Here is a 25,428-nt window from a genome sequence, read left to right as displayed (position 1 = left end):
TTCGGGACCAAAAGGGAAGCTGAACCGCCTCTGAGTGTTACTTTTCCATTTTATGATTTATTTTTTTGTGTTAAACCCATCCATCCAGGTCGCAGGGACAGTAGCTTTAGCAGGGACGCCCAGACCTCCCTCTCCCCAGCCAATTCATCCAGCTCTTCCGGGGGGATCTCGAGGCGTTCCCAGGCCAGCGGAAAGACGTAGTCTCTTTAGCGTGTCCTGGGTCGTCCCTGGGATCATCCGAATCAGATGCCCCAGCCACCTCATCTGGCTCCTCTCGATGAGGAGAAGCAGCGGCTCTACTCTGAGATCCTCCCGGATGACTGAGCTTCTCACCCTATCTCTAAGGGACACCCTGCGGAGGAAACTCATTTCGGCCGCTTGTATCCTGGATCTTGTTCTTTCGGTCACGACCTAGCGCTCGTGACCATAGGTGAGGATAGGAACATAGATCGACCGGAAAATTGAGAGTGTTGCCTTTTGGCTTAGCTCCTTCTTCACAACAACGGACTGATACAAAGTACGCATCACTGCAGACGCTGCACCTAGCCGCCTGTCGAGCTCCCGTTCCATTCTTCCCTCACTCGTGAACAAGACCCCAAGATACTTGAACCCCTCCACTTGGGGCAAGATCTCATCCCCGACCTGGAGAGGGCACGCCACCCTTTTCCGACTGAGGATCATGGTCTCAGTATTGAGGGTGCTGATTCTCATCCCAGCCGCTTCACACTCGGCTGCGAACTGCTCCAGTGAGAGTTGGAGATCACGGCTTGATGAAGCCAACAGCAAAAAGCAGAGATGCAATACTGAGGCCACCAAACCGGACCCCCTCTACGCCTCGGCTGCGCCTTGAAATTCTGTCCATAAAAATTATGAACAGAATCGGTGACAAAGGGCAGCCTTGGCGGAGTCCAACCCTCACCGGAAACTAGTCCGACTTACTGCCGGATATGCGGACCAAACTCTGACTCCGGTCGTACAGGGACTGAACAGCCCGTATCAGGGGGTTCGGTACCCCATACTCCCGAAGCACACCCCATAGGACCCCCTGAGGGACACGGTCGAACGCCTTCTCCAAGTCCGCAAAACACATGTAGACTGGTTGGCGAACTCCCATGCACCCTCAAGGACCCTGCCGATGGTGTAGAGCTGGTCCACTGTTCCATGGCCAGGACGAAAACGACACTGCTCCTCCTGAATCTGAGATTCGACTTCTCTTCTCCAGCACCCCTGCATAGACCTTACCAGGGTGGCTGAGGAGTGTGATCCCCCTGTAGTTGGAACACATCGTCCAGTCCCCTTTCTTAAAAAGGGGGACCACCACCCCAGTCTGCCAATCCTGAGGCACTGTCCCCGATGTCCACGCGATGTTGCAGAGGCGTGTCAACCAGGACAGCCCCACAACATCCAGAGCCTTTAAGAACTCTGGGCAAATCTCATCCAACCCCGGGGGCTTGCCACGGAGGAGCTTTTTAACCACCTCGGTGACCTCAACCCCAGAGATAGGAGAGCCCGCCTCAGAGAACCAAGACACTGCTTCCTCATGGTAAGGCGTGTCGGTGGAATTGAGGAGGTCTTCAAAATATTCTCCCCACCGGCTCACAACGTCCCGAGTCGAGGTCAGCAGCGCCCCATCCCCACTATACACAGTGTTGATGGTGCACTGCTTCCCCCTCCTGAGACGCCGGATGGTGGACCAGAATTTCCTCGAAGCCGTCCGGAAGTCTTTCTCCATGGCCTCACCGAACTCCTCCCATACCCGTGTTTTTGCTTCAGCGACCACCAAAGCTGCATTCCACTTAGCCAGCTGGTACCCATCAGCTGCCTCAGGAGTCCCACAGGCCAAAAACGCCCAATAGGACTCCTTCTTCAGCTTGATGGCATACCTCACCATTGGTGTCCACCAACGGGTTCGGGGATTGCCTCCACGACAGGCACCGACCACCTTACGGCCACAGCCTCAGTAATGGAGGCGGAACTCGATGTCCCCCGCCTCCCGCGGAACATGAGCAAAGTTCTGTCAGAGGTGGGAGTTGAAACTCCTTCTGAAAGGGGATTCTGCCAGACGTTCCCAGCAGACCCTCACAATACGTCCCTCCCACGTCAGACCGGCATCTTCCCCCACCATCAGAGCCAACTCACCACCAGGTGGTGATCAGTTGACAGCTCCGCCCCTCTCTTCACCCGAGTGTCCAAGACATGCGGTCGCAAGTCTGATGACACGACCACAAAGTCGATCATCAAACTGCGACCTAGGGTGTCCTGGTGCCAAGTCCACGTGTGGACACTCTTATGCTTGAACATCGTGTTCGTTATGGACAATCCGTGATGAGCACAGAAGTCCAATAACAGAGCACCGTTTGGGTTCTGATGGGGGGAACCGTTCCTCCCAATCACGCCCTTCCAGGTCTCTCTGTCATTGCCCACATGAGCATTGAAGTCCCCCAGCAGAACGATGGAGTCCCCAGCGGGAGCGCTGTCCAGCATCCCCTCCAAGGACTCCAAAAAGGGTGGGTACTCTGAACTGCTGTTTGGTGCATAGGGACAAACAACAGTCAGGAACCGTCCCCCCCACCCCAAGGCGGAGGGAGGCTACCCTCTCGTCCACCGGGGTTGTTCTGGACGCCAGTGTCCCAGCAATTGTTCCTATTGGGCGTTCAGCGGCGCCTTGCGTGCATGTTTGAATATCAAGCAAGTAGTTCATTGCTGTATTTGCGTTCCGTTGTCGATCTGTACCAACTTTGTCTTCTTGGAGAGAGGATCCACCAACCTTTTGGTCGTTATTTTCAAAAGAAGGAAAAGTGTCTGTTGAAGACGGGAATCAAGATTTAATGGGAAGCTGCTTATTAGGTTAAGGTCCAACAGGCGTCTTTTAATGGCTGTGGCAACTGGGTAAGATTCACTACATGTCCCACTTTTCGCCAGCTAGAGAAGCTTGATGGTGGTCTGGGCGGCCACTTCATGCAAGATGACACAGGTTGGCAGGTACACGCAAGCAAATCATTTACCAGAGTACAACATTAGTGCAAACCACTCCCCTTTATGGCTATCACAGTTGTCGATGACAACTTCTTACTCAAAGTGTGTGTCCATATGTGAATATAGATGTCAATGTATGTGTATTTGTGTTGTGAGGTCAAGAGATTGCAAAGTTGAAAGAAAAAAGCTTACACGAATGTTATCGAGGAGTCTTTGTCGCGTTTTCCAGAAATAGGAAAAAAGGAGGAGGAAAAAAAAGAAAAAAAAATCAGCGCTGCTCCTTCCTAGCGAAACAGAGGGACTCTCCAAAAAAAAATCTATTAGGTGTGAAACTTACTCAAGTAGTAAACCGAAAGAAGTCTTGACAAAGAAAATAAACCTTAGCCTAAGTTCGGTAAGGGGGGGACCTCCTGCACAGTTTTAGCTGGGTCATTTTCATGTTCAGCCATTCCTTTCCTACGGAAGAACTCAGGCAAGCATTGGAGTGCTGCTCTAAGCAGTGCCACAGCTCCTGGGTCTTTCGGAAGAGCAAGTAGGCTATGCTGAAAATCATGTAGTGGTCGAAGACGGTTAGGGCCACTAAGTTAAGGACTGTAGCAGAGGAGAAATGTGCCAACATCGGTTCTGGTGTCTTAGCGTTGGTCATGTCAATTGCCTGAGTTCTTTCAAATTTAATTTGTTCAAGCATTTTGGCATCAAATTCAGACCAAGTGACATCCTCAAGATGCAAAGTGGCATCTTTGAAGGCGTCGCTGGTTGAGCGAGCGACAAGGAAGGCTTTTCCTTGGAAGTCAGGATTGACATGCATGGCTGTGGAGCTTGTAAGGAAAAATCTGTGGTGGGCCAGATTAGTGGGACCTGTCAGGGCCTTATTTTTAATTAATTTTAATTAAATTAAATTTTTATTGAGCCAAGCGACCCAAATGTGGGAGAATTTTATCTATTGCTAAATTGTCTAGAAAAGGAGCAATTTCATATAGCCTGTCGTTCATCCACATGCTGGTTAACAGCGTGGTTATGGCCTGGCTATTTTGGTTTAAAGCTGCACTACAAGCGTCGAGAACTAAAATGGCTACTTGTAGCATGTTGCTTAGCGACCAGCAATTGACTATTTTGTTAGACATGCGTTGTCGTGTGGTCGGGATTTTGGACTGGAATTCCTGAAGATGTGTCTCGATAGTACTAAGGCTACAAGCGTCACCGGTGGGGGCACTGTGGATGCCTTTTATTTCGGTTGTTATGTTATCAGTTTGCGACGGAGCTGCGCATTCGGTTTCACCGGGGTCTTGGTTGAGCATCTGCGTTGGCGGACTTGGTGTAGCGAGGATGCTGTCACGGAGGTTGGACCTGCTTGACCGGTCCAGTCTCACTGTGTTAACCGTCCTTCGTTTCGTGCAATGTGCATCATGGACGGATGCTCGTGTGACCCCCCCCCCCCCCCCCCCGCCCCCACTTTCGCTATGTGAGGCCATGAGCGGCTGTGAAGTGTGTTTTAATAACAAAAAGTCCACGATAATGCAAATGAGCAGGTACAAAACTGAGGAGAAACCAGAGTTAACCTTGGGCAGCGCACAGGAAGGAAGAATTGAAAGAGTGGCGACCAAGGCGAGCCACAGAAAGTGAAGTGAACAAGTGCACGGGAAGTCCGAGGTCTCTGAGAAGAAACAAAGCCCACATGTCATCTGGCTGCGGTTTTGGTAGAGGCGGCGCATCCAGGAGGCTCAGAGTGTAGCACTGGGTCGTTTTTCTTGTGTTTTCTGGCCTTTGCAGGGGTCTCCTCACCTGTGCATAAATCTCGCGCCTAGTATAGTCCATTAATGGCATGAAACGACTTAGCAGATCTTGTCCAATGAGCAAAGGTACTGACTTGACAGGTGGCACAGGATGAATTATCGAATGGGGCCCTATTGTCCAATGTAATGACACGAGTGAGTCTAATTGGGTGATTACTAAGGCAAAAGGATGAATTGTCATTTCGCAGTCTTGGAGGTTGAGTGTCCGGCCCTCCTGCTGTAATTTGTCACGCAGTAAGTCTAACACGTCCTCGGACATGACCGTGATGTCTGCTGCAGTATCCACGAGTCTGTCATATTATGTGTGGTTGTCAAGTGAAATTTCTTCGATGTGTCATTAACGGTGAGCTTACCTTGAAGGCGCCGAAATGGCTGCTTGTCTTTTTTGTTTGGTCGCTAGAGTCATTCAATAAGTCACAGGACATGATTGGAGATTGTCGAGGTCTAATTGTCAAACTAGGTTTTGGTCTGCGAATTTTGGTTTGAGTAACAGTTGGTACCTGGTTATCGCAGTGGCCGGTTATGTGCGTACCCACGGTCTGTTGGATGGGATGCAATTGTAGAATCAGGCGAATGCATGGAGACATCTAGGTCAGAACAGACTATCACAGCAGGCTGGCCGGGTTCGGGAGCGTTCGCCAAGCTGGGGTTTATTCGCCAAACTGTGGATAATCTCAAGAATAGCATGTGCAGAAGTACCAAATTCTCCGTTAACGGCCCCTTGTAGGGTTGAGGAGGAGGATGCATGACTTTTGGACTTGACGCGTTTGAGTAAACAAGACGGAGAGCGTCTATTGACCAGTTTTGGCAACTGGGTCAGAGTCACTACATAGTCGTTCACGTTACAAAACAAATGGGACTTCTATTATGGACGGAATGAGGCCGTGATGTCACACGCATGTACACAAAAACAAGATGTCACCTTGCGGATGCACACAAAAACGTTGTGCCGGGTTCACCAAAGTAAATACGGTCCCAAGTGTATAGGTCTCGTCATGTAGTTGTCTCGCCGTGCTGCACTATTTGCATATACTGGCCACTCATGCCAGAGTAGCATCTGCTCCATTTGCACACTGATTGAGGAGTATCTGTAACATTTGCACAACCATTGTCCCAGATTATCGCACTACTCGTCACTTTAAACCGCATACACTCCTTGAAGTCTCAGTGCCCTTTGCACAATGGTCATTGCACCGGACTATTGCGATATTAGCCATTCGAACTGCTCTAAGTGCTAGAGGACTCTGCATCTTTTTGCACAATTGTTTTTTGTCAATGTCTTTATGTCTCCAAAGTGTTCTGTAAATTGACTGTCTGTTGTACTAGAGCGGCTCCAACTACCGGAGACAAATTCCTTGGGTGTTTTGGACATACTTGGCAAATAAAGATGATTCTGATTCTGATTCTGATGACGCGTTTGTGGCAATTTCAAGGATTTTTTGCAACCGGAGCCAACATTTTCCTCTATCAGTTCTCGAGCATCATCTTTTCACCACTGATTGTTTTCTGCTCCTTTGTCCACCGTTGCTTTTGTGGCATGTGCGTTTTGTCGAACAGTTGGGATGTTTGTCACGTTTTGATGATGTATGAGCACGAGTTGACCGTCCATACTGCACTCGCATCAGACACAAATCCGATTTATACTGTAGCTACATATGAAAGAGGAGGCCCACAGTAAGTCGCTCTTCTTGGTTTCAGGACCGATAACTATAACCTTTGCTTTGTCCTGTTTGAGCTGTAGGGATTTAATGCCATCCATGACTTAATATGTAAATACTGTTAAGAAGCGTATCACTTGACCCTCTGTCATCAGGAGACATGGCGATGTACAGTGGCCTGTCATCTGCAAAAGCTGATGCCCTGTTTCCTGATGACGACCCAAAGCGGTCTTTTTGTTATGATCAAAAAATTATGGTTTTATTCTCTCTTAATAGTATAGTTTGATTATGTATCCTGTATTATATTGTCTTGTAGATGTATTTTACTGCTTTTTTACATCATGGCCAGGGGACTACAGATGAAAACTAGCCTTCTGGCTAATTCTGGCTTTTTTAACCATGTGTACTTCATGTGTTTCTTTCAAAAATAAACTGATAAACTAAACTGAACAAATTTAGAAGAATTGCACCTACAATTGACCCTTTGAGCACCCTACACTAAATTTTATGTGTTTTGGAAGAATATGTATCCATACCTATAAAGAAACTTCAATCTGTGAGATAGGAGCTGAACCAAATTAAAACAGCACCAGAGAGCTCGACCAGGTTACGGAGTATTTTTAATAAAACGCTGTGATCTACTGAAGTGTTTCTCAACCAGGGGGCTGTGGACCCCTAGTGCTCCGTAGTGTACCGTATTTTCATGACCATAGGGCGCACCATATTAAAAGACGCAGTCTCACTTACGGGGTCTATTTCTGTATTTAACACATAAATAAGGCGCACCGTATTATTGGGCGCAGGCATGGTAAAACATATGCTAGCTTCAAACATACGGTAGCATGCATCCACGCTAAAACAATGTTTTTAAAAAGGAAGCGGGAGCAAAACTGAGTTATTTTTATGCTGATCGGCTGATCGGCTTTAATGTCAATGTCGATCTGATCAATGACGTCATTGATCAGCTCCGCAAAAGACATTTACTGCGCGTTGCCATCGTGCACAGTATATTTGAATCCAAAAGCTAGTTTATTTTTATCCTTGTCGCGCGTCTTTTGACGTAAAATTGCCAATTTCTGACGGCCAATAAAGTTATTTAAAAAAAATAAAATAAACATGTCGGCGGTGTGGAACAGACAACATGTCTGAGACAGACAACACGTAATGCACAGACAGACTACAAGACAAATTTGCACTTTCACGAGTGCACAATGTCAGACTACTGCAATAAAATCTTGTATTCCAATACCACAGCATACCGTTTTTTATGATCATTGGAATTTATCTTGTCAACTCAAATGCGACCAGGTACACTCGTTACCATGGCGACGACAAAAACATGGCGCCGACTTTGTATTATAAGGACAATATGGAGAAAAACGTGTGTTTGTGGTCACCGGTGCTCAGGACAGGAGAGGACGATCGTTTAAGGCTTGCTTGAGATATGTTCCCGTACTTTGAATAGAATACGGCTCACGAGCAGGCAACAAAACGTTATGAAGCCTAGCAAGCTAGTAGGTTGGGCATAAACATGCCGCCGTTCTGTCGAATCATGCTCTAACGTTTTGGTGTGGGTGAAGTCCATCCATCCATTTTCTGAGCGGCTTCTCCTCACTAGGGTCGCGGGCGTGCTGGAGCCTATCCCAGCTGTCATCGGGCAGGAGGCGGGGTACACCCTGAACTGGTTGCCAGCCAATCGCACTCACAGTCACACCTACGGGCAATTGAGAGTCTCAAATTAATGCATATTTTTGGGATGTGGGAGGAAACCGGAGTGTCCGGAGAAACCCACGCAGGCACGGGGAGAACATGCAAACTCCACACAGGCGGGGCCGGGGATTGAACCCGGGTCCTCAGAACTGTGAGGCTGACGGTCTAACCAGTCGGCCAACGTGACGCCTGTAGGTGAAGTCATTTAATTAAAAATAATTTAATTACAGAAAGTTAGTGCCCATTATTTCTGTCATGTAATGTTGGTTTGACCTGACTGATTAGAATACACGATCTGACTATAGCAGTGATTTCCAACCTTTATGGAGCCAAGGAACATATTTTACAATTGAAAAATCTCACGGAACACCAACAAACAAAAATGTCACAAAAAGTGTATACATTAATTACTGTATTTACTTCCTCCCATCTAATAGAAGAGCATTTATCATTTGTTCTGTCTGTCACTATGCCTCACTGGCATAAATAGATGAACAAAGATACACTACCATACTTTTACAACCATAAGGCACACCGTATTAAAATGTGCAGTCTCGGCTACGGGGTCTATTTCTGTATTTAAGTCATACATAAGGTGCACCGTATTATTGGGCGCAGGCATGGTAAAACATACGCTAGCTTAAAACATACGGTAGCATGCATGCACGCTAAAACAATGTTTTTAAAAAGGCAGCGGGAGCAAAACTGAGTTCGGTTGTACCTTATTGAAGTATTTAACAATGTACTTACGTAATTTTTTTATCAATCCTCATCCACAAATCCATCAAAGTCCTCATTGTCTGTATCCGAAATGAACAGCTGGGCAAGTTCTCAATCAAACACGCCAGGTTCGAGACAGTCTCGTTGCCGTGCGAAAGCTCGAACAACGGTGCAAGCAGACACGTTAGCCCAGCATCCACAATCCATTCACAAATTGTGGCGTAACTCGCCCTGCAATGCCTCCTAGTCTTAGTAAAGCTGTGTTCGCCATCTGTCATCCATCGCTTCCACGCCGCTCGCAACTTCACTTTGAACACCCTGTTTACACGGATGTCCAGCTGTTCATCAAGCCTCCCGGAATGATGGCAAGTTATTCTTTACTCATTAAGGCCAGCTCGCCTTTTTTCCGTGTTTTGTTTTTCTTTTTTTTCCGCGAAAACTCAGCTTTAAGTTTTAAGCCGGATGCCCTTCCTGACGCAACCCTGTGCAGTTATCCGGGCTTGGGACCGGCCTACAGTTTGCACTGGCTTGTGAATTGATTATTTTACTCAAATGTCAGACCTTCTACATAAACTACAGAGGGTAACAGGATGGATAACAATAATAATAATAATAATGAGGCGCGGTGGAGGACTGGTTAGCACATCTGCCTTACAGTTCCGAGGACTGGGGTTCAAATCTCGGTCTCGCAGGTGTGGAGTTTGCATGTTCTCCCCGTGCCTGCGTGGGTTTTCTCCGGGCACTCGGGTTTCCTCCCCCACCCAGGCCAACCAGCTCCCCAAAGGATGTGGTACATTAAAAATCTGCGATGGACATACATGGCGGACAAGATAGCTGGCCGGAGTGCCAGAACACCTGCGAGTGTCCTCCCCAGCCCAACACTGCCCTCCCCCCACAGATGGATGGATGATGTAAAACTGGAGGACCGGCAGAGCAGAGAAGGAAACCAGCACAGATGTGCCAGTAACCGGCCCCATCATGCCACATGCCAGTCCCTTAGGGGACCCTGAATGAGATGTGAATGTGCCCAATGTGCGAAATATGTACAGTGTGAGTACTTAAAATGTGCAGGGTGTTTGAAGTAAGAGGCTAGACTCCTGCGGGTCCGGCCCAGCCGGAAGACCACAGAGAAAAGGGGGCCAGCCCCTCCCCACCCTACAGCTAATCCCACCCTCCCAAACCGATTATCGCCCAGCGACCAGAAGGTGGGCCCGTCCCAGGCAGGAGGCGCTGACACGCTACCATAAGCCCCAAGTCAGCCGGGAACGACACACAGCCCAATGGAAAGAGGTGACACGACCATGGGGAGAGGGAAGAGGAGGACACAGGCCCGGGGTGCAGCAGCTCCCAAGCATGGCTCCCAAGCCCCACCCGGAGACCAGGATGAGACCTCCGGAGTGGCGGCAGCTGGTACCTCCCGGGCACCCCGGGACGGATTGCGCACCCCCCCAGGAGGGCAACACGGACACAACCAGACCCAATAGGCGTAGGGGGAAACAGGCGCAGCATCACCAGAGGCCCACATCGCAGATCCAGAAGGATAGGGGTTCAAGTACATAAGTTACCCTATGGCGTGCACAGTGGTCTAAAATGAGAAGATATGATTTGGTCACATTACATTACATAAAATTTCTATATGACATTCTTTCCCAGGCAAACAAGAATCAAGCTTCAAAGTTGACTATTTTAATGAAAGATGATTAATTTTTCTAAAAGTTATCCATTTGCTTATTACGTTTGGCAGAGATATTTTCAAGTGTTATATAGTCTATGACAAGATTTTGGCATTGGTTAATGTTGATACCTTGTTTATCTTTCCAGGTTTTTTTTAGCGGTTGAGGATGTTTATTTGGAAGAGCTATACCTTTTAAATCACCAAGCAGACAAAGATTAGGAGAAATCAGAATCCTAAAGTTCGAAACTGAGGAAACTTTCTGTTTAACTAGTGACCAGAAGCGCTGTACAGGTGTACAATGCCAAACAGCATGAAAATAAGTGTCTGGCGCGTTTTCATTTCAATGAGTACATGTTTGATTTTAAATAGCCGATTTTATGCATACTATAATGTGTAATGTGTGATCTATGGAGTACTTTGATCTGGATTTGCTGTAAATTATTGGTTTTTGTCATTGAGAATGTATTTCTACAGATTTGTGCCCAGTAATCATTGTCAGTAGACACAGAGAGGTCTTTTTCCCACTTTGTGATTAAGTGAATTGAATTAGTGCCTGAGACTTTTGAAAGGAGTTTTTTGTTTTGTGGGAGGAGTTCTATTTTTTTTCTGAACAAAAACAGGTAGTTATAAAGTATTCACGTGTGTTGAGAATCTTTTTAGTCTTGTTGTTCTTACTTTATAATATTGAAGGAAGTTCCCACCTCTAATTTGAAATTCTTGTAATAAGCTTTCACGTGACATGAATGCATTATTTTTGAATAAGTGATGTAGGAAGTAATTTCCACTTTGTTCCCAAGTGCTGCAGTAAAGGGCTATTTGTTAATCTCCAAATCGGGATTGTGCCAGACTGGGGAGGAATGAATGGTGCTGACTGAGATTATGTGGTTTCTCGACTTTTCCACCAAGATGCTAGTGGCTAAAGCAAAGCAAAGCAAAGCAAAACAAATGTATTTATATAGCGCATTTCATTCACAAGGTAACTCAATGTGCTTTACATGATTAAAAGCATTTAAAAACAAAAGAAAATAAACATCTTATAAATATTTAAAACAAAGAAACAAACAAATAATATAAAAGTAAAATTAAAACAGCATACAGTGCAAGAAATATCTAAAAGTGGAAATGCTTTAAAAAGCATGAGAAAAAAAGAAGATTTAACTTGGACTTAAAAACATTCACACTTGGGGCTGATGTCATTTCTGTTGGCAACTTATTCCATTTGTGTGCAGCATCATAGCTAAATGCTGTTTCACCATGTTTGCTTTGGACTATGTGCGCCACTATTTGACCTGAGTCTGTCGATCTCAGAGACCTACTGGGTTTATATTCCATTAGCAATTCTTTCATGCATTCAGGACCTAAAAAGTTTCGTGATTTATAGACCAGTAGCAAAATTTTAAAATATGTTCTAAAGCTGACTGGAAGCCAGTGTAAAAAAACTTTAGAATTGGAGTAATATGCTCTGACCTCTTTGTTCTGGTCAGAACCCAAGCTGCAGCATTCTGAATGAGCTGCAGCTGTTTAATGCTCTTTTTGGGGAGTCCAGTCAGAAGACCATTACAATAGTCAAGTCTACTGGGGATAAAAGCATGGATGAGCTTCTCCTGGTTTGCTTGACACATGCAAGCCGTCACTCTGGATATGTTCTTCAGATGGGAGGAGGAAATTTTAGTAATTGATTTGATATGACTGTTGAAAGTCAGGTCGGAATCTATCAGAACACTAAGGTTTCGGACTTGGTCTTTGTCTTTCAAAGAGTGACTCCAGGTATTTACTAACAGCAATCCTGTTTTCTTTATTGCCAAAAACAATTATTTCAGTTTACAATAGCTACAATAATCAGATTCTTAAAACAATTGTGACGGTTGAGACGTGCGACTAAATGGGAGGTCTGAAAGTTTTCCAGTCTATCCAATCTAGTTCCAGACAAGATTGTTGTTCAACATTTTGATGTAACCATTTAATGAGGTACTGTAATAGGCTAGCTGAGTAATTGTGTTTGAAGTTGGGTGCGTCAAGTCCACCTTCTGTTTTACGGGTAACTAGGCTAATTCAAATTTTCTTATTTTAAGAGTAAAATTTTAAAATGGAAGAGTCTATTATTTGGAACCATTTTAATGTGGGTTTGAATGGGATCATTGAAAATAAATAGTTAATTTGTGGTAATGTTTTAATTCTTACTGTGGCTATACGCCCTAATGAGATAGGTAGACTGTTCCAACATTTGAAATCATCCATCCATCCATTTTCTGAGCCGCTTCTCCTCACTAGTGTCGCGGGCGTGCTGGAGCCTATCCCAGCTATCATCGGGCAGGAGGCGGGGTACACCCTGAACTGGTTGCCAGCCAATCGCAGTGCACATACAAACAAACAACCATTCACGGACAATTTAGGGTTGTCAATTAACCTACCATGCATGTTTTCGGGATGTGGGAGGAAACCCCGGTCCTCAGAACTGTGAGGCAGACGCTCTAACCAGTCATCCACCGTGCCGCCCGTTTGAAATCCTCACAATTTTTTTCCAGCAGATTTACGTGATTTAAATTAATTAACTGTAAGTTTTGCTGATATATTAATGACTAGATATTTGATATTCCTGTCGGGATAGGAAAGTTTGGATTTTGTTCGCAGGATTTCATGAGTTAGTCGGAGGCAAATTCCTCGTGTGTTTTTGGACATACTTGGCAAATAAAGATGATTCTGATTCTGATTCTGATTCTAATTCTGATTCTGATTCTGATAGGGAGTATTATTAATTTTGACCAATCGATAGCATATTCTGATGATTGTGAAGATGTCCTAATGACGTTAAAAACTGTTTCAAGTGATGCCTTGGGTTCTTGTAAATAAAGAAGAATATAATTTGCGAAAAGATGGATTTTGTGTTCTGACAGAAGTACAGATACATTTAATACCAGTGTTCTGCCACATCGCTACTGGCAGTGGTTCGATAAATAGTGCGAATAGCAGGGGCGAGTGAGGGATCCTTGTCTAGTTCCTCTTTGTAAAGTGAAACTTTGTGATGTGACCCCATTTGTGGTGACAGTTGCTTTGGGTGAGTTGTATAACGTTGCGTTCCAGTGAATACATGAATCTCCAAAGCCAAATTTGTGAAGTACACCAAAAAGAATAGACCTGTTAACTTTGTCAGAAGCTTTTTCTGCATCAAGTGACAAGACAATAGTTTTAAAATTATTACGCTGAGACATACTTATTAGGTTTATCAGTCGCCTGACGTTGGTGGAGCGCCGTCGTTTAATAAATTAGAAATTAGCCTTAGAAATTATTTTTGATTTAATTAGTGACAGCGGTCGGTAATTTGCTGAGTGGGGTCTTTCCCTGGTTTCAGTAGTAGTTTTATTACGGCTGTGTTCATATGGCTTCTAATTAGGCCTTTATCTTTTCTCACTATCACGTTCTGAAAAATAGTTTTTCTTGTATAGACCAGAAATGTTTAGAGAACTCTGTGGAGAATCTATCATTGCCTGAAGCGCTGACATATCATTTAAGGCCTTATATAACTCTGTGATGGTTAATGGGGAGTCTAAAATCTTTCTGAAGTTAACTGAGGGATGTTTAGGTTATTGAAAAAAAAGTTGAATGTCGTTTTTATTCGGCTTATTGTGGGATGTATATTAGATACAGTAGTAGTTGTAGAATATATCATTAATATCATGTGTAAATTTGCCATTTGAACCTTGTATGCTTGTAATTAGTGTTTTTTTCATTGTTATGTTGAAGTTGGTTTGCGAGGAACTTTTCTGATTTATTATTGTGCTCAAAATCAGTGTATCAAATCTGTTGTACTAGGAATTCTGTTCTTTTTGATAATATGCAATCAAGTTGTTTTTTAGCATAAAATTGGTTCCTAAGTAGGTCTGTCGGATTTATTGCATATTCTTATGTGGGTTGTTTGATTTTCATCTCCAATTCGCTTTCTAATTTTTGTTCTTGTTTTTTCTTGTAGGAAGAGTATGAAATGATTTTGCCTCTAATTGCAGTTTTCCCTTTTCCCCAAAGTAAGGATGTCGATATAGTTGTAGAATCATTCCATCCATCCATCCATTTTCTACACCCTAGGGTCACGGGTATGCTGGAGCCTATCCCAGCTAACCGCGGGCAGGAGGCAGGGTACACCCTGAACTGGTTGCCAGCCAATCGCAGGGCACATATAAACAAACAACCATTCACACTCACATTCATACCTACGGACAATTTAGAGTCTTCAATCAACCTACCATGCATGTTTTTGGGTTGTGGGAGGAAACCGTAGTAATCGGAGAAAACAGACGCAGGGACGGGGAGAACATGCAAACTCCACACAGGTAAGGCCAGATTTGAATCCGGGTCATCAGAACTGTGAGGCGGATGTGCTAACCAGTCGCCCGCCATGGAATCAATCATATCTAGAAAATCATTCCATTCCTTCTTTACAAATATATCGAGCTCTGGATCTTTCAGTAGAAAAGTATTAAAGCGTCGGGTTGGAGAAGGTATCATGTTTGATTCAAATTTGAGGCAGAGAGAAATTGGAGGATGATCACTGATTATGATTGGATGTATTTTGGAAGTACTATTTTGAGCAACTGAGTTTTTTGTAAGAAAGTATTCACTTCTAGCGAAGGAGCAGTGTACTGAAGACAAGAGTATATCCCGTTTTTGTATTAATTTTTTATTCTCCATATGTCCGCGAGTCCAAAATCATGCATATATTCATCTAATATTCGGAAAGACTGTGATTGTTTGGTATTTTTTTTATTTGAGCGGTCTATGGTTGGATTAAGTGCTATATTAAAGTCGCCACCTATAATAATTGTTGAATTAGCTGAAAAATCGGTCAATAAAATAATGTGAATAAAAGCTGGACCGTCAATATTAGGTAAGTGTACATTAAGTAATGTGTATTTTGTTAAATATAGTTGAATGAACAATTATGTATCGGCCTTCTGGGTCAATTATTGTGCTATTTAGAGTAAAAAGTATTCTATCATGAATTAGTATTGAGACTCCTCTTTGTCTGCTGCTATAGCTAGCTGAAAAGGTCTGACTGAAATTTATATCGGAAAGGTAATTTTTTTCTGATTTAGAAAAATGGGTTTCTTGTATGAAAAACAGATCCATTTTTAATTTTGTGATATAATCCATAACCTTAATTCTTTTTGACTGTGAACGAATACCATTTACATTCCATAAAACAAAATGTATACTTCTCGTATTAATGATAAGTGTACAATTGTTATAAGTGAATGTGGGACAATGTGTGAGAATGTATCGTCTATACAAGTGTGGGAAAGATAGATAACTCTGAGAAATGCATATCTAATGGGAACTTTCTTACTGTGTAGCTGGTAATATGAAGTTGTGATAGGAGGTATTATGTATTGAGGTATTTAACGTGTTGTATATGGGTTCAGCATAGCCAAAACATGGAAACGGAATTCAACGGACTATATCACGAGTTATACGTACAAGCACAAATAGCATGGAAATACATATGTGTACGGTGGGGGCAGGGACGGGGGAGTGAGCATTCGGTAAATGTGGGAATGGGGGATTGCCATAAAGAAGGGAAAAGAAAGTACCATAGACAAAGATAAGGTAAAAAGAAAACAAGAGCATTGTCCCATGTCAGTGAGTAGAAGGTGCAATAGGGCGTGCGTGATTCACTTTTTTTTCCCTAAACAAATTACTACATGGTTTTTCTACACTATAAACCAAATTATAGAAAAAACTTGGAAGGAATATCATCTATTAGAAGAGCCAAGGGGTGACTTTGGAATCGCGAAACAGTTGACAGTCTACATAAGTGATTCCCAACCAGTGTGCCGTGGCACATTAGTGTGCCATGAGCGATCTTCAGGTGTGCCGTGTGAAATTTTCACATTTTACTTAAGTGCTCAAAAAGTTAGTCATTTACAAGAAATAACGTATCTTTATTCCTCTATTTATGCCAGTGAGGCATAGTGACAGACAGAACAAATAAATGCTCTTCTATTTGGTGCAAGGAAGTACATACAGTAATTACGGTGTATCTACTTTTTGTGACATTTTTGTTAGTTGTTGTGCTGTGAGAGTTTCCAATTGTAAAATATGTGCCTTTGCTCCATAAAGGTTGGAAATCACTGGTCTACATATAGTTTGTCCACAACCAGTGAGGAGCGTTTTCCTTGTTAATTCTTCATTAAAAAGGGTACAAGACTTTGCGCCGCTCATTGAGTTAGCGTGGAAACTGGTCATCCATCCCAAACTGTGTACCCTTCAGCTCCTGTCCTTTTTACTTTACAAAGACTTTCTGCTGGAAATGTTCGAATTTGGCCATGTTTGGATGGGTATGACTCCCTGCTCGCGGTCCTCCTAGTCTGTGTACTTGGTGGAAGGTGATGTTAGTGAGTGTCTCCTTTGAGATTTTCAGCGCTGTTGACATAAAGTTTTTTACTTGAGCCTCTGTATTATCAGGTGTACTCTGGGAAATGGCGGAAAAGATGAGGTTGCTTCTAGACTGTAAATACAGTACTGCTTCTTTGATTTTTGTTGTTGTTGTTTTCTTTTTTGAGAACTTCTTCTTTTGTTGTCATCGCTTTCAAGGCTGACTGAAGTTCGGCATTGTCTTCTTTTAGCTCTCTGACTTGTTGGTGCGTGAACTCCAAGATGGTTTTGAGCTCCCTAATATCCTGGTGTAATACATTGAAACGTGATAGCTTATTGTCAAAGGAGGAGAGGACTTAAATATGGGTGTTGGGTGAGCTGGGTAGTAGTTCTTCATTGCTAGTGGACGAGTTAGCCTTCCGTCTTTTCAGCGGGTTGCTGTGGGATCCGATAGCTTGCATGACGAAGCGAACGAAAGATCCCTCGATGAAATTTCCGAGTGGTTCCACGATGGTACCTTCGCGTCAGCTGGGATTGGAAAAAAGTAATCAATAATAATCAGCCTCGCAATAAGAGGAAAAATGTGAATGAGGAGGAAATTAACTTTCGGGGTTGGTAATCTGATTTTGCAGCGTAGCCGCCAAAATTTCGTCTGGGAAATTTCGCTGTCTCTCGTGGTGTCAGAGAATGTCGCAGTGTCAGATGTACAATCCTGACCTCCCCATGCAGCATTGTCTTAAATTATGACTGCCCAAATGTGGATATTTCAGCCAACTTCTACCTTGAGAAAACACCTTGCGGTAAATTGCTGATGTTTCTCTCTCTCTGTCTCTCTCACTCTCTCTCTCGCTCTCTCTCTCACACACACACATGCACACAATCAATGCATGTATTGTTGGTTTTTGGGCAGTTGAAAATTGAAATGGTGGCAGGTGTGTGTGGACTCATATATTATTTTTTAAATTTTATTTTATTTGACATTCATGCTTTGCTTTTTTTTAAAAAAAAATTATTCTGAAGTTATGAGATAATCTTTACTTGATTAGTTTTTTCACTGAGTAGTTTCTTACTCTTTTGTAAATATTTGGAGGACTACTTTTTACTTTTACTTGAGTCATATTATTCTATTATTATTTTATTCTCTTATATATTATAAGTAACAGTACTCTTACTTGAGCACAATATTTGGCTACTCTACCCACCTCTGTTCATGAATGAAAGGCTTGAAAAACTGACCTTCACTTTCTGCACTTGTTCCACAGATCGTGAGAGTCAGTCGATGCTCATCACGTACGTTCTCTCTCATCACCTGTTTAGTGCTTTGTCTTACCAGCTAGCCAAGGTAATCACACTAATGACAAATATCTTATGGTTATCTCTCACGGTGCAGTATTGATATGCTCCAAATTTAAATGTATGACTCGTTTAGATGACATCTAATACTACAACAAGCACATACTAAACAGACATACATACATACTTACTTTTTTGTTAATGAACCAAGTGAGCTACTAGTCATGACCATGAATATGACATTTCAGAATTTTTGTAAACAATAGGTGCCAGGATACTTCCGGGCGGCAGAACGTGAGTGACTATCACTGGAACTAAAATGATGACAGAAATTTGTTATGTTTGGGGTTGCAATGCCAGATATACCGCAAAAGGTTTAAGATTTCCTTCAATCAAATCAAACCACAATTAATCAGCATAAGATGATTCTGATTCTGATTCTGATTCCGAGTCGTTCTGAAGCGGCGGCACGGTAGTTCTAAAGCGGCGGCACGGTGGGCGACTGGTTAGAGCATCTGCCTCAGAGCTTTGAGGTCCGGGGATCAATCCACAGCCCCGCCTGTGTGGCGTTTGCATGTTCTCCCCGTGCCTGCGTGGGTTTTCTCCGGGTACTCCGGTTTCCTCCCACATGCCAAAAGCATGCATGGTAGGTTAATTGAGGACTCTAAATTGCCCGTAGTTGTGAAAGTGAGTGCGAATGGTTGTTTGTTTATATGTGTGCCCTGCGATTGGCTGGCAACCAGTTCAGGGTGTACCCCGCCTTCTGCTCGATGATAGCTGGGATTGGCTCCAGCACTCCCGCGACCCTTGTGAGGTATAATAATAATAATAATAATAATAATAATAGTCTGAGAGCTTGCATCAACAATCACTTAAATATTACATTGTTAGTCTAATAGCATAATTGCCTCAGTATTTTTTAACTAACTGTCAAAATATTAATAAAAAAAACATCTCTCTGCTTGCTAAAAAAGTATGTTTTACTTTATGTATGCGTAGATTCTCAATCATCCCGGTCATGGAGATATGCACAAATTCAATGGAAGCAACTGGACTCATCTAGTTTATTGATTTTTTTTGTGGCTATTTTCTTGTTTTGCGAAAACTTTCAAAAATGACGTAGGCAATAATGCTTTTCGGCTAACGATATACATCAACATATATTTACCCAAATGTCACAGATTATTAGATTTTTTTTTACAGAGAAATCTGGAAATTAGGGTCTGGAAAAAGTATGGAATTGTGAAATCTCAAACCCTGTCCTGAGTTATCAATCAATCAATCAATCATCCATCCATCCATCCATTTTCTGAGCCACTTCTCCTCACTAGGGTCGCGGGCGCGCTGGAGCCCATCCACGCTATCATCAGGTAGGAGGCGGGGTACACCCTGAACTGGTTGCCAGCCAATCGCAGGGCACATACAAACAAACAACCATTTGCACTCACATTCACACCTACGGGCAATTTAGAGCCTCCAATGCATGCATGTTTTTGGGATGTGGGAGGAAACCGGAGTGCCCGGAGAAAACCCACGCAGGCACACGGAGAACATGCAAACTCCACACAGGCGGGGCCGGGGATTGAACCCTGGTCCTCAGAACTGTGAGGCTGACGCTCTCACCAGTCGTCCACCGTGCCGATCAATCAATCAATAAATCAACCAAATATGATTTATATCCCACTTTTCATCCATAAAAAATGCAACCCAAAGTGCTTTTTTATCAACCCTGAGGAGTCCCCTATCTAGAGGGTAGAGTTGCAATTTGATAGAAACAGCAGCTACTTCCAGAACAAAGCAGCATACTTATACAGTAGCTTCTTGGGATAAAACAAAATCATATTTATGCAGTACTTCCAGAAATACGTAAGAAACAGCATCTCATGCAGTAGCTTTCAGAAATACTGTATGTAACAAAACAGAATTGTTATACAATAAATTAAAAAAATACGTTACAAAACATAATTTATATTTAACATTTTTAACCTGAACCTTGCAAATTAATGGGTTTTCACAAAACACCTAGCAGAAGTTTCACAATAAAAGTATTTTTAAGAATTGAATGGTGTATGCCCACTGAAAAGCTCGGGAGCACATAATTTCCAAACAATGCAGATCATGTTAAGTTTGTATTAACAGCGTCATGCAGTAAGTTAAACAATGCAAATGGGGGCGAGATCTCTTATTAAAATACAATGAATTACACGTGTGAAACAGATGGACTGAGAGGGGGAAATGTGAGTACGAATGGTTGTTTGTTTGTATGTGCCCTGCGATTGGCTGGCAACCAGTTCAGGGTGTACCCCGCCTCCTGCCCGATGATAGCTGGGATAGGCTCCAGCACGCCTGCGACCCTAGTGAGAAGAAGCGGCTCAGAAAATGGATGGATGGATGAAAAGTCCTATTACTCTGTAGTTTAAATAAAGGTCTCAAATTTAATCAAAATAATAAAATTTCTATAAATGTTATAGGATTAATATTTTTTTTTTTTTCAGGGGGGGGGGGATTTTAGTTTCACGGAACCTTTGCAATTACACCTCAGACCACTAGGGGTCCACGGACACTGCTTTACACAATGACGGCAGTTTTTAATGCAGTGCCGCCTGAGGGCTCGAAGGTAACGAGCATTCAATGTTGGTTTTTAGCCTCACCCCTTATGTGCAGAGATTTCTCCAGATTATTTTTTCTACTTTTGATGCTATTGTGGACCGTAGATAATAAAGTCCCTAAATTCCTTGCAATTGTACGTTGAGAAATGCTGTTATCTTAAACTGATGGACTATTTGTTCATCTGTGGAATGTTGCAAACAGGTATTTTTTTTTAGCATTCCTCCACTTTCTCAGTCCGTTGTTGCCCCTGTCCCAGCTTTTTTGGAATATGTTACGGACATCAAATTCAAAATGAGAGAATATTTGCAAAAAAAAAAAGTTAATCATTTTGAACATTAAATATCATGTCTATGTAATGTATTTAATTGAATACAGGTTGAAAAGGATTTCATTGTATTCTGTTTTCATGTACGTTTTACACAACATCTCAACTTCATTGGAATTGGGGTTTGTTTTTTGAATGTCCAGTAAATTATGGCCGCTGTTGGGTCTCTCTTCCAAGCAGATAACTTCTTTTTGACTGACATTTCACTCATTCAAACTATGGTGGTAGAAAAGAAGGCTAAAATCATGAATCATTTACCCTGTTTTCTCAATTGCTCTGACTTGTTAAAATGCCGTGGAAGCGTTTGTTTACGATTCGTGCTATCAGAGAACGGCTTTTGTCACCCTGAAGTACGTGTCAAACCCGACATGGCAGTGACGGTGGCCATCTTGGTAGCAAAGACCATTTTTGAAGCAGTTCTTTAACATGGAGGTACATGGAGCTTCCAAGATGATTCCATCAGATTTGAAATCAACACGTGGAGACAATACGGAAAACTTTAGCTAGTTGGCATGTTTTTCTAGTTTATTAGTTGAAAAGAAAAATGTTTTCTCTCTGTTTTTGTTTGCTGTAATTAGTGGTGAATCGGGTGCAGGAAAAACGGTCAACACCAAGCGAGTGATCCAGTACTTCGCCATCATCGCCGCTCTTGGAGAAACAGTGAAGAAAGCAGTGTTGTCTGCAAGCATGTGATCTTTGTTAGAACATTGGGACGCTAAGTGCTGGCTTTGCTTTGCACGTTATCTATGCCACTGTAGTATCACATCACATTTGTGTCTTTTCAGGGATCATTGGAGGACCAGATCATTGAAGCCAATCCTGCCATGGAGGCCTTTGGAAATGCCAAAACCCTCCGCAATGACAACTCCTCCCGCTTTGTGAGTGCAACCGCCGCCAGTGATGGGAAAGTTCACCCTATTATGACCACTGATGGACAACTGACACCTTTTGCGATATATAAATATATATATATATATATATATATATATATATATATAAGAGCTGGCATTGTCAAGAACCTCAAAATTGGATTTGATTTTGAGTCAATGGGTTCCAATTTGATTTGATATTGATTTAAATTGTTCGATATCAATTCAGTAAGAAGTAGAAATGCACAAATAAGAGTTTTTTTCTTTTGAAATACATACATATTTATAACAATTTTTAATTGCAAGCAAAAATATGTTGTATGTCACGTCATATTTTCTATGCAATAAAACATCTGAACATACAAATTTGCACGTAATTTATTTGTGGACATGGAGTACAAAAGTATAAAACATGACAGTCGTGTAAAAACATTGAAAAGGTAAAGTGCATGAAAACTTATATAATGTTTATTTCCGCTTGGAAATTGAAATGAAAATGTGCACAATAAATTATTTGTGCATGTGGAGTACAAACGTAAACACATGATGGGCTTTGTATTGAAAAAGTAAAGTGCATGTATACTTTAAACAGTATTCTTAACTTATTAGCGTTAGGGTTACCATTATTATTAGCACCTCTGCCGCGTCCCCTAAAATTATCTCTTTCTCTGCCTTGATAGTATATATCTGCTCTTTCGTCGAGGAAGACATCAATTTTTTTTTTCTTCTTTTTCTCTAACACTCTCTCTGCGTGGAGGGCATGATTAACATATTCCTCCAGTGGGCCAGTTGCTAGGTTTATCCAATGTTTATCTACCCATCTGTTAATGTGTTCTTTTGAATTCGCACGTAAAGCATTTTTTAACTGCTGTTGATAAGGGCCCTGAGGACTAGCATCCTCATTCAAGCCGCTGTTTGCTTTAAAACAAGCAGTCATTCTAACTCTATATTCTTCAAAAAGTTCGTCATCCTTTTGTTTCACCCTATTAATTTCCGTGTAATTTGCTCTTTTGCGGAACCTGGCTGTGGTTCTCTCTATCAAACCCCTAACTCTATATTGTAATTCTTTGTCATCATGTGGCATTATAACACCATGGTGCTTTGGGTCCCAATCCCCTCGGCAAAGATGCCAATCAGGCCCCATTGCCGTCATCCAAACTTGTTGAGTCTCTGTCCCATTTAAATGATAAGATTGTCTAAGATTTTCTATTTCCTCAACAAACTGGACAATGTCTACTTTGTAAGGTGTGATGCCGGCTACGGCCTTTTTCACATCCTCATTAGTCCAGGTCCTATAGACCAAAAGAGTTTCTCTGCGATCTTCTTGTACATTTGGATTTGCTACTTCAATCATCGGAAATAAATCCATATCTCCCTCGTCTGAGGTTATATTTGTTATTTTGGGAGTGGGAGAAAATGTTTCTCCAATAGTTCTAGACCAATTCATTTGTACCCCTCCCGATCGTAAAATTCGTTGTGTTTGTGCCTCTTGAGTTGGAGGATTTTCATGAGGTGGCAAAACCGGGTACAATGGTGCTGATGCTTTTGTTTCCTTACTTTTTTTACAACTTTCTTCAATTATCTTTTTCTCGCTAGTTCTTATTATTGGTCCTGTCTCGTCATCTTCCTGTCTTTGAAACAACATATTTTGATGTCTACCTTCCTGCTCTTTTTGTTCATTTGTTAAGTGTTTCTTATTCTCCCTTCCTTTTTCTCTTTTTGACGCCATGTTTAACCAGAAGAGTAAGTCGTCAAATCCATCTTTTTGTATTTGTGATATATCATTTTTGTGTCGACACTTTATTTCGTTTTGAAGTTTCACTATTTTTTGTGAATTTAGCTGGCCAGCGAAACCGTATTTGGTTATCCACGTGTTTAAATGTTCTATTTTGGAAGGGTTTTGGAGTTGAACATATTTCCAATCTTTACATGTTAGGCCTATTTTTGGATCCGGTTTATTGTTGTTATTTCCCATTTTTGTGAATTTGGAAGTCAGTTCATTTGCACCTAGAGTGACCTAAATACTGACTTTATTCAAAAATGACAGGGTGACAATTAATGTCTGAGTTTTGGTAATTCTCAAGCTTCTACCCTAATTGGGGCGGAGAATTCTTGCCTTTGCTTCCAAACTCAGTTGTCACTTACAATCCCGTCTTATACATTCATACTTTTACACATACACACGATATTAATAACGTTTTTATAAACACACGAAAACACGGAAACACAGAAACACAGAAATACGGAATTTAAGTACGTACAGGACTCCGCCGTCCCCACGGATTTTATCGGATTCCGTCCTCCATCTTTACTACTTCCCAGTGACTAGTATTACACAAGGTTTATTCTGCCGCAGACTTCTTCGTCGCGCAATTCATTCACTCTTTTATTCCTTTTTCCTAAAATTTTTTTTAAAAATTTAACTCACCAAAGTCGTCTTCAATCCTGTGGATTGTCGTCAACCTCCAGATCCCAGTTGAGAAGTCCGAAGACCAGTCCCGGAAAGGGTCTCAAATGCCGTGGCCACGGTCTCTTAACTGGATGTCGGCTCCACAACTGGAATCTTCGGGTGTGTTGACATCCGGCTCGAAGGACCAATTTATGTTGGATTAATCTTACCCAACATTATAATAGACACAAAAGGAATGAAGACGCTTGTTACTTTTTCTCATGAGGAGGGCGTATGGGAGATTGTTCAGATCACAGTCTCTCAACACGCTCTAAACAATCCCCCCCCCTCGCTCCTGCATTTATTTGAAATAGGAGGGATTTACAATCATAATGTTCTAAGCAATAAGACACAACACAGAATATTTGATAGTAATAAGACACAACACAAAATATTTGATAATAAGAGGGTTTTTTCCCAGACATAGTATTCTAAGCAATAAGACACAACACATAATATTTGATAATATTCTAAGTAATAAGACACAACACAAAATATTTGATAATAAGAGGGTTTTTTCCCAGACATAGTATTCTAAGCAATAAGACACAACACATAATATTTGATAATATTCTAAGTAATAAGACACAACACAAAATATTTGATAATAAGAGGGTTTTTTCCCAGACATAGTATTCTAAGCAATAAGACACAACACATAATATTGGACCAACACCTGTCACGTCCCCGACCACATCCGATCACGTCCTTGGTCCAAGCGCCCTTCCATGGATGATGCTGAGTCTTCTTTTTGAAGGCGAAACATCTAAAATTGTCCATCATACTAATGCAAGCTAAGCAAATAAATGATAACTTCTATAATATATTTAACATCTAAAATTGTCCATCATACTAATGCAAGCTAAGCAAATAAATGATAACTTATATAATATATTTAACAGTTTTTAAGTAATAGATAATTAAGTTGCATGCTTGTGGCATTGTGGCAATTGCCAGGTGCTGATACTTTCTCTGTCAAACCCC

The 25,428-nt window shown here is 42.2% G+C and overlaps 1 protein-coding gene and 1 pseudogene across 2 annotated transcripts in view; both read left to right on the top strand.

Annotated features, from left to right (window-relative positions):
• Positions 1-25,428, top strand: part of si:ch211-158d24.2 (multiple epidermal growth factor-like domains protein 9) — a 395,895-nt gene that overhangs the window by 26,122 nt on the left and 344,345 nt on the right. The gene's annotated exons all lie outside the window — the stretch shown is intronic.
• The window catches only part of LOC133475849 (myosin-7B-like), a 106,765-nt pseudogene that overhangs the window by 1,852 nt on the left and 79,485 nt on the right, over positions 1-25,428 (top strand).

The sequence above is a fragment of the Phyllopteryx taeniolatus genome, chromosome 3, assembly GCF_024500385.1.
Source record: "Phyllopteryx taeniolatus isolate TA_2022b chromosome 3, UOR_Ptae_1.2, whole genome shotgun sequence".
Lineage (NCBI taxonomy): Eukaryota > Metazoa > Chordata > Actinopteri > Syngnathiformes > Syngnathidae > Phyllopteryx > Phyllopteryx taeniolatus.
This window is presented reverse-complemented; position numbering and strand designations above follow the sequence as displayed.